Consider the following 10,360-nt stretch of genomic DNA (forward strand, 5'->3'; position numbering starts at 1 on the left):
AAAATTCCTTCTAGTTATTCTAAAATGTATAGCCTGATCACTCACTCAGTAAGTATGTAAACCTCTAAAGATATGGCAAGATTATTAAGAAAGTAGAATGGTCAGAGAACATACGCGTATTAACAATGTCCAGAAGTCAAAGCATAAATCACATTTCTATTGCTTTCTGGCAAACATGCTATATTTTTAAAAACATGTATCGCAGGGACTGGTGACATCATCTAGGCTGTTGTTAACTTTTAAGACAATTTCTCAAAGAACATGCTACATTATCAGACGGGAATCTGGTTCTAGATAAACAAAATGTAGTATTTGGGAGGTACAAAGGAAAGAATAGTGAGATCACTTCAAAGCATATGAGAACAGTGAGCAGCACATAGTGGAATGTCAGCAATGGATCCTGAGCCTGGCTTCTGAAGTCTCTCGAAATCTGTAACAGCAACAGCTGAAAAGTCAGATTGCCACTATGATGGAAACCTAAGCAGAAGCCCCTGAGGCTGTTCACTTTCTATTGTATTGTTTATTACAACCTCCAGTCTAGTCTATTACTGTATTCTCACAGATGTACAGAATGAAAATGCCCATGTGTGGAAGGCCACCTCCTGTGCACAGTAGTGAGTGAGATAGGCTGTATGTGCTTAATACGTCATCCAGTACAGTGACCTGCTGTACCTTCTATACCTCTAGTAATTGCAGACCTTCTAGAAATCACTAACAAGTGTCTACTCCCAATGCGGCCATTACGGAGACAGTGTAGAGTCAGGCGAAAGCTGGAAAGTTTTGCTTGCTACAGTGGATGTTCACAGTCTCAAGGGAAATAGTCACTCCAAAGCCATTGGAGTTATATTCAGTGAAATCCGGGAGCCTTCACACTAACTGATGGCTTATACATTCCTTCTGTGTATATTTTCCTGATGAATAGAGTTATGATTATTTAATTTGTAATGGACCAGAAGGGAATGATTTTGCCATGGCTGATGGCCAAGAAAGGATATTGCTAGAACCATTTTCTTTTCAGAGTGTATCTCAAAACATCAGATAGTAGCCAGGAGTTTTCTTCTGCTGTTGCCAATATTGTGGATGTATTTTTCTGTTGACATCGTTTCATTTCTTCTTCCTGCTGTCTTGTGAAGCTGTTGTAAGGAGGAACTGTGGTAGGAATTATGGAATATGGAGTGAAGTTTTTGACAAAGGCCTTTCTGGGGGTGGGAAACATGGGACAAGGTTTTTGAAATGCTCCCTGTTCCCCTCCCAGCAAATCTTGCTAATTTATCAAGCAATTTGTCTTGAAGCATCTGCTCTACTCACTGCTCCAGATTCATCAAGGTTATCACTTTAGATACAAGAAAAGAAAGAATTGGAACCAGAGCTCAAGTTTTCTGCTACCAAACTGTCTCTTCATTCCAGATACAAACTTCCTAATGATAAGCATGATTTCTTTGTTCCTCTTGGTATTTCATTGTGTACATTATTATTATTAATGAATCTTTACTCAAGCCAAGTCCATTTACTTGAGCATGCAAAGTAAAATATAAACTCTGCCTTCAAGAGTTAATTCTCTAATGCATCCGATTTCCTGTAAGCCTGAACACATTTTCTCATTTGGTTTTCAACAACGAATATGCTTCTTTCATGTCGTCTACATGAAGCTCTACTCAAAACACAAGCGTTCTGTCAGGATCCTATCTTTGTCTTGTGTAAGAAATCCTCATCTCCAATAAGCATTGAATTCTGTCTCTTCCATTCTTCTAGTACCTTTTGTTGTGTGTAGAACTCAGCTTAGACTCTGCTGCTTGCATTGCTACCTTTCAGCTGTATCAGACTACTAGGAACACTTTTTTATAAAACATACTTTATATAGTGATTAGTGAAAACATTTTCCATACATACATACATATATATATATATATATTTGAATTAAATAGGATCATCACAAAAAAATTAAATAATTAAAAGTTAGAAGGGACCTTAAGGTCATATGATCTAAAATTAATGATAAGATTTATTTATTCCTTCACTATTAGTGGCTGAATAGACTGAGGCAAGGTCCAAATTTGATAGTAAAAAACTCTATGGTTGGATTAGTGTTTTTCTAAAATAGAAGAGAAAGAAGTAGAAATTTGTATGCCTTTTCTGCCATTAGAGGTCTGATATTCTCCCTTTGGAAAAGATTAAAGCCTACACAACACATTGCATGGCCTCAACTCTGCACTAGAACTCTAAATTTGAATATTCTTCCAAATTCCTGGTTCTCTGGAACTGGAGTTTCATTGTAAGTTGAACATGGTTTATTTCTGGTTCCTTCACTAGGTTCTAGGGGTCATGAAGGGATTTTTACAAACACAACTTAGGGAAGAATTCTATAAAGACTCTATCCCATGTGGCAGTACCCCTGATATTTGGAATAGAGAATCCAACCCTAAAATATTTTTCTATTGTAGAAAGGGCCTTCTTCTTGGCCTCAACCCTTCCCTAGCCTCAGCCTGTATCAGACAACACTAAATTAACTTTAATCTCCCAATGTAAATGTCTTCCTATCTTCTGCCTTTTGTATTTGGTGACCAGTTGCTTCACCAACTTGGAAAGCTGTACGGCAGAACTTCCTAGAATCAAGAATCTGCTGGTCCTACTAGGAAAGAGAGTCTTGATGGGAAAGGAGAATGCACCAATAAAAACTGATCTCATGTAGGTTCTGTGGGGACAGCCAAACCAGAAGAGGGTTCTTTTTAAATGATAGATGGGAACTTGAGAGACTTCTTAATCAGCTTTTGGTCCCACTCAGTTCCTTTGAACTGATAAATATTTCTAATCTTTTCATTGTCATTTTCAGACCCCCCTCATACTTTGATAAGCTTGACCGTGATGTCTAAATAGGTTTCAAATACAGTCATTTACTACTAGTTTTGTTCTCTTCATAGCTGTTATCACTGTATGAAATTATTTTGTGTCTGCGTAAAGTATTTATCATTTACTTCCTATTGCTAGAACTCAAGTACCATGAAGGAAGACAGTATATTTGTTTGATTGTTGTTTCCCAGTGACCGAGTGACTATGGAAGACAGTCTGGATACATGTATTTGTTAAATAAATAAGTTGCTTCATTTGGTTGCTTAGGATGTAGTTGAATGCATTAATTAATAATTACATTTTTGTTGGTAGCAACTGATAATTCTTTTCCTTTTAAAGTTAAATTGTTTTTTTTGTTATCTGGGGATAAATTATTCAAGTTGGGGAATATCCAGAAAAGTTCCTGAGGCTGCTTCATGTCAGCCTTATTTGCAAAGTCAGCTCTGTAAGCAGAGGACAGACAGAGCAGGAAACTGAATCTAACAACAGAAATATCTCCTTAGCACTTCTGGACAATAAATCAATAAATTGGCTCTCATCAGAGTCAGGGTTGAACCAAAGCTTGAAATAAAACTTCTTTATTTTCCAAGGTCTTCATTTCAGTTTTCCTCATTCTGTTTTCCTCCTCCTCTTACTCTCACCCACACACAGGTTCAGAGAGAACTAATTTTGCAGAATTTCTCATGAGCAATAAATGACAGATCATTTCCTCAGGAGGAGAGAAGATTCAGGGCAGTAGGTGAGCATAGTTGGACAAAAACAGTAATTTAAGAGTACATAAATCATCCATCTGGCATACAACCAGACTTTCCACCATCTATGAAGTCTCTACAACACTCCATGCATGGAAGGCAAAAATAATGGATTAATTCTCCATCAAAAGCAGAGAGAAGAAAACTCAGAGAGGTTAAGCACCTGCCCCAAGGTCACCCAACCCTCCAGGTAGCCAAATCCAGCTGTGAGAACTGAAATATATCCTGTCAATCAGCAGATTTTTCTAACACTGCTCTGGTACTTGGCTATGTGCCTGCATCTCTTGGCCCTGAATGCAAAGAGAATTATGGAAGAGAAGCACATTTAATAAAAATCAAACTCACCTACCAAGGCCCTGCAGGGATGAACTGATCAAAGTAGACTGCTTATTAGAGGGCGAGATAGCTTGGAAAAGAAGAGCATTTAGTTGTTATTGGTTTATACCTTTGTAGCTTTTTCTTGGAGCTGCTCTAGGCTCTTTCTGACTTAATTTTAAAGTTATAAATTCTCTCTTGGACCTTCTTGAGCCTTGACATATCCACAGGCACAGCAAAGTGGTGGTTCAAAGATTATGTACGAAGACTATTATGTTCTTTTATACAAGCTACTTAGGTTTGGGGACTGAATTCCTCATCAAAGCCTACAGGGAGTTACCACAATATAGAGTCCATGAGTTAAAATAGACTCATTGTCACTCTGATCACTGTGATTGGTTTAAAGAAAAACACACATCTCAAACTAAGCTAAAATGAAGCTCAATGGATTTCTTCAGTATTATTTCTAGGTATGTATGTTCTTTAGGATTTTAAGCTGTAAAGAGTGTATGCAGGCATGGAGTTGCATGTTTATTGTCCCAAAGACACCAAAATCTCACTGCTGAATGAGAAGTGAGGCTTAGCCAGGCTAAGGGAAAAGATAAGGGACTTAGAATTTGGTGGAACCCTAATCCATTTGAGTATTTCTTCTGTACCTGGCTTGTCTTTAAGCACCTCAGGAGTGCAATATTCCGGTACTCTCAGATGTTGCCTCTTTCCTTAGAAGTGGCAATTGTGCATTCTTAGAATATGATTTTTTTACTGCCTGTCCATGATCCTATCCACTTTTCTTTGTTTCCTTATGTTCCCTCTGACTGCCTCCTCAATTTTATCTATTTTATTAATTTTTTGCTATTCCACCACTGCTCCTCTCAGACTCATCCCTCCTTTCCTTGACACAGACTCTGACCCCTGTACTTCAACATATTGCTTCCACACAGAGAATATTTCTTTTCCACTTGAGTCTTGGCGACATTTCTTAAAATCTTTCCCCGTCATCTTTCCCAGCACCATGAAGACAGAGCATAGCAATGGAGAAAGATTCAGAAGGAAAGTATTTACAAAGAGCCCCATCAGATCAAGAAGAATGAATGAGTTGAAAGACAAAAGGCATTGTTCTGCGTTCTCAGTGAGGAGGACGGAATGTTCTGACTCCTTGTGCTTGGACAGTCCTCTGTTCACTCTATAGTTTGATGGAACACATTAAGCTGAAATTGCCAATGAAGTGGCACTCTGAGGGTCAAAGTGCAATGATTGCACCTTTTCTTTTAAAAACTAGGAAGATACCGAAGTAGATTTAAACATGGCCTTCATCTATGGCCTATCTTCATTCCCCTTTCACTCACCTTCCTGTCAGTTCACCTTGACTCTTTCCATTATCGCTTGTACTTGTCACTCTAGAGCTCTGTCAAATGAAATTGGTGACAATCTACTTATTAATTTTGGTCTTGATTTTTTATCACTCACCACCTTTCAGAACTTTTGGAGAGTGACACTTGTTAAAGGGCTTGCAAGGCCCTTGACATAAAAGACAAAACCTATTTGTGTCTCTTGGAAACCTGGTTCTGTCACAATTTTAGATATCCTTTATTAGCTGCATTTCCCTCTGAAGTGTCACCATCGTCTGATTTATTCTATGACTGTTTCTGTTGGTCCACCTGGGCTGATTTTTTCATATGTCTCCATTCCTTCTCAAAGTTTCTGGCTTGGTAATTTAGACAGAACTAATTTCTATCTGCTAAAGTTGAATGTCTAGGAACTGCAGTGGTTTATCCATTTCTCAAGTTAGTGATATTTGGAGCCTGTTATTAAGCAAATATTCCCGCCAGTTCCAATAAGTGCCTGTCAATCATAAAGGCATGGTCAATGAACTGAAAACAGACATGGTGGCTAAATTCTTGGGCCAGCACCTTTAAGCTTACCAGGCAGGATAATGTTAGCAGGAGTATGCATTTTCTGTATGACCTTAGCAAGAGAGGAAATTATGCAATTACCTTGCCATGCGTCAGGAAGATATACATCACACAGAGGAAACAAGACAGGAAACTCAGTGAAAATAGCAGTTAGTAACACCTTAGACACGTCTAGCATTAAGATTCAGTAGCACAGAATGAAGTATGAAAGCCCAGTCTAGGATCATGGTGCAAAGTGGAAATTATACAGAGGAAGGCAGGGAAATCACAAAGCATCCATTAAGTCACACAGTAACTATTTAAAGCTTATTAAAGAAAGACACAGAAAGAAAAAATAGCAAAGTCTGATTACTCAGGGCAAGCATAGTTCCTTAATGCTCTGAGTGAAAACAAAACAAAACAAAATAACAACCATCAAAAGCTCTAGTGAAACCTGAACTTGGGGGCTGGAGAGATGGCTCAGTGGATAAGAGCACTAGTTGTTCTTCCAGAGGTTCTGAGTTCAATTCCCAGCAGCCCCATGTTGCCTCATCGTCATCTGTAATGAGATCTGGTGCCAATTCTAGACTGCAGGGACACATGCAGGCAGAACATTGTATACATAATAAATAACGTAACCTTAAAAAAAAGAAACCTGAACTTGCCTCTCAACATGGAGATCCATTGGCAGTGTTGGCAACCAAGCAAATGATGTGGCACTGGGAAATTTGTATTGGGTTTGATGTAGACGAAGAACCTTAAAGAACAAGGTGAAGGTAGGATCAAGAAAGGAGGCAATAGCAAGGATGGCGGCTGTATGTGATGGTTCAAAGTAATAGCAAGGATGGTGGCTGTATGTGATGGTTCAAAGTAATTTGAACATGGTAAACTGAAGTGTTTATGTCCTCCCTCAAGTGGACATGAAAGAAATATTGGTAAAAAACCTGCAGAATTTAAAGAACATATGGACATGTGGTGTTTCAAAGAGAGAAGAACCTAGAGGAGTGTCACAATAAAGTGCAGTAAGCACAGTGCAGGAATGGACTCTGTTCTAGTTAGTCAGTTATGGCTGGAGTAGATGGCTCAAGAATTTCTTCTACTGCACAAAGCTATTTTCTAGGATCCTTAGGCTAGGCATTCTAAGGGGATCCAAGCAGAAAAGAAAACATGAGAAACATAAGAGTACAGATGGCAAGTAGATCATGAGGATTTCAAAATGGAAGAATGCATCACATCAGGAAATATGTTATGAACTGAAATGGGCTTGGACTTTCATGTACAGACAATGAATTACAAGAATGTATAGAAAAAGATCATATAATCTGTTCTTTTCTTCCTGCAAATCATGTTAACTGTTCTTTAGAGGAGTGGTTCTCAGCTGTGACTGGAAGTTTCTCTCCCACCTACCAGTTACTAAATAACCATTCTTAGGCTTAATATTAATAACAAACTGTTTGGCCGATGGCTCAAGCTTATTTCTAACTAACTTTTACAACTTAACTTAACCCATTTCTATTATTCTATATTTTACCATAAGGCTTGTGGCTTGTTACCTCACATCTTGCTTCTGTTGTCTCTTTGAGTCAACCTTTTTCCCCTGTCTCTTTGCTTGGATTTCCTGCCAGTCTCTATTCTACCTGGCTATTGGCCAAATCAACTTCTATATTACCAATGGTAATAAAATGTATTCACAGCATACACTCAACCTTCCTAATGCTGTGACCCTTTAATACAATTTCTCATGTTGTTGTGACCCCAAACCATAAAATTATTTCACTACTACTTCATTACTGTATTTTGGCTACTGTTTATGAATTACAATGTAAATATCTAATATGCAGAATATCTGATATGTGGCCTGAGGGTGGTGGTACACGCCTTTAATCCCAGCACTCGGGAGGCAGAGGTAGGCGGATCTCTGTGAGTTCGAGGCCAACCTGGTCTACAAGGGCTAGTTCCAGGACAGGAACCAAAAAAAAAAAAAAAAAAAAAAAAAAGAATATCTGATAGGTGACACTCAAAGAGATAAAGACCCACAGGTTGAGAACCACTGCTTTCGCATATGAAATGAAAGAAAAATGGTTGAATATCACCATTTAGGAGCGTATAATCATCAGTTGAGAGATAATGAAGAATTCATCTGTAATACCCAAGGAAAAAGGAAGGTAGCAAAAAATAGAGGTATGAAATGTCAAGGAGAATGGAATGTCAAATTGAGTGAAATTTAAGTAAGGAATAGCTCCCTTGTTTGTGATTCAGATGCTAGATTGGATGGCAGTGCAATTTGTCATTTATAAAGATAACCATCGCTCTGTTAAATCCATTGATCTTGAAGTATGCATAGGTTAGTCAAGAGTCAACTTATAATATATGCTTAGAATTAGAGAGCTAGAACTGTAGACTGTGATTTGTTACATAGCAACAGAAGCAACTGGTTAGGTTAAGATGATCTGGGAATACAAAAAAACCCACATTAGAAGGGTCAAGGGAGGACCTGTGACAACTATCAAAATCGGAGAAGTATATAGATAAAGAATATAATACAGAAAAAAAAAACATTGCAAAGAGTGAGAGAAGTGTTCTGTAAATAAGAAAAAAACAAGAAAACAAAGCAAAACAAGTAAACAAAAACCAGAGATTAGTTTAGGAAGACAAATGAGTCCGGGCAGAACTGAGTAAAGGGAAATGGTACGCAGCTGTGAGCCTGGGACTATTGTTTCACTAATAACAAAAGCATTTTAAATCTTCTAATGTCATTTCCATATTATTTTCTTCTTTTGTTTTAAATTATTCAAGTTTTATGTAGAAGATGATATGCCCATTTTGAGTGTGCAGTTTGAAGTGTCTGATTAACCGGAGCTATATAATCGCCACAATGGTGGTAGAGGTTATCTCCCTCATCTAACACACTTCTCTTATGCAAATCACGATGGTTAACCTTCATTGTCAATGTGATGATATTCGGAAACACTTAGGAGGCACATCTCCAGAAACACCTGGGAGGGATTATCTAAATTACCTTAGCCTTTTTGCATGCAGGTGGGGAATTATTTTGATTAGGTTAATTTAGGTGAAAGAACTGCAGACTGTGAGTGACAAAACATCCTGGGACAGGGTTCTGAGCTGAAAAAAAAAGAAAGAAAGAAAAAACAAGCTGAGCCCAAGCATCCCAAGATCCGTTATTCTCTTCTTCCAACAATGCAGCAGAGGCTTCAGACAGCAGCTGCCTGCATTTCCCTGTCATGATTTTCTGAACCGCAAACTGTCAGTTGAAAGACCTGGATAAATCCAGACCCCCCTAGCAGAAAAAAATATAGCCAAAATCTAAGCAGGAAGAGAAGAATCAAAAATCTAGGATTAGCTGGTTCAGTGACTGTGTTTCAGGAACTAGCTGAAGATAAAGTTAGATTGTAATCTTGAGAATAATCTTGAGAAACAGGGAGTTACCCCTTGTGATTATCATTGGTATTTTTGGAATTCTGTGTTTCACGAACTAGCTAATTATGACCTTGAGAGTGATCTTGAGAGGCTGGGAGTTGCTCCCTTGTGAGCAGCACTGATATTTTTGGATTTTTCTATGAAGCCCTCCTACCCCTTTGGATTACTGGGCTGTGGTTCCTTCCCTTAAAAACCCCTTCTCCCAGTTACTTGGGGTCCAACTCTTTTTCTGCTTGGGTTATGAGTCTCTGCCCCAGTGCACTGGTTCCCTTCTCATCTCATTGATTAAATCTCTTGTGATTGCAGCAAGGACAGTCTATCGTGAGTTACTGGTGGGGGGGGGGGGTGTCGTGTTATCCCGAGACTTGAGTGAGAGTCTCCCCACAGTGGGGGTCTTTCACAGTTAAGGAAGGAGGAAGCCCGTAAGTGACTTTTGTCAGGGTATTTTGTTCCAGCAACAAAAAATCAACTGAGATACCTACATACACTCCTCTGAATTTTCTTTTCTACATGGCTTGCAATTACAAAACTGCGTGCTTTCAAAATGGCAGGAGACAATCATTTGTGCCCATGTTTTTTCCAGTTAGTAAAATGCCCTTGAATTTCATCATGGATGAAGTTTGTATCAGCTGTCCATTGTTTTAACTGCTCAGCAGTTTGCTACTGTGTAGATATAAATCACAGTTTGTTTATGAACTTATTCATTGATAGACATTTGGGTACTTTCCAATTTTAAATTTAGTAATTAGCTGTTGCAGATATTTGAGTCTAAGCACTGCTGTAGACCCAAGTTATTATTCTTTTACTAAATAAAATTTGAATTGTCTAAGAGTTTGGTTTCCATTATCAGAAGTTGTCAAACTCTTTACTAAAGTAGCTGTATTAGGCATCTATGCCCAAACTTAGGAGAACTATCTCTAAGGCAGGTCTTTGACATTACTTGGAAGGTCAGCTTTAAAATTTTACTCATTCAAATAAAATGCAAAGATCATTTAACATTGCACATTTCTATAGCTTTAATGATACTGGGCATGTTCTCCTAAGAGTATTTGCCAAAATTATTTCTTCTTTAGTAAAGTGTTGAACTGCCTGAGGAACACTCACAAGCCAAGGAAT

Source organism: Microtus oregoni, unplaced genomic scaffold (genome assembly GCF_018167655.1).
Source record: "Microtus oregoni isolate MIOR12 unplaced genomic scaffold, Mior012 000041F_ref0000270, whole genome shotgun sequence".
NCBI lineage: Eukaryota > Metazoa > Chordata > Mammalia > Rodentia > Cricetidae > Microtus > Microtus oregoni.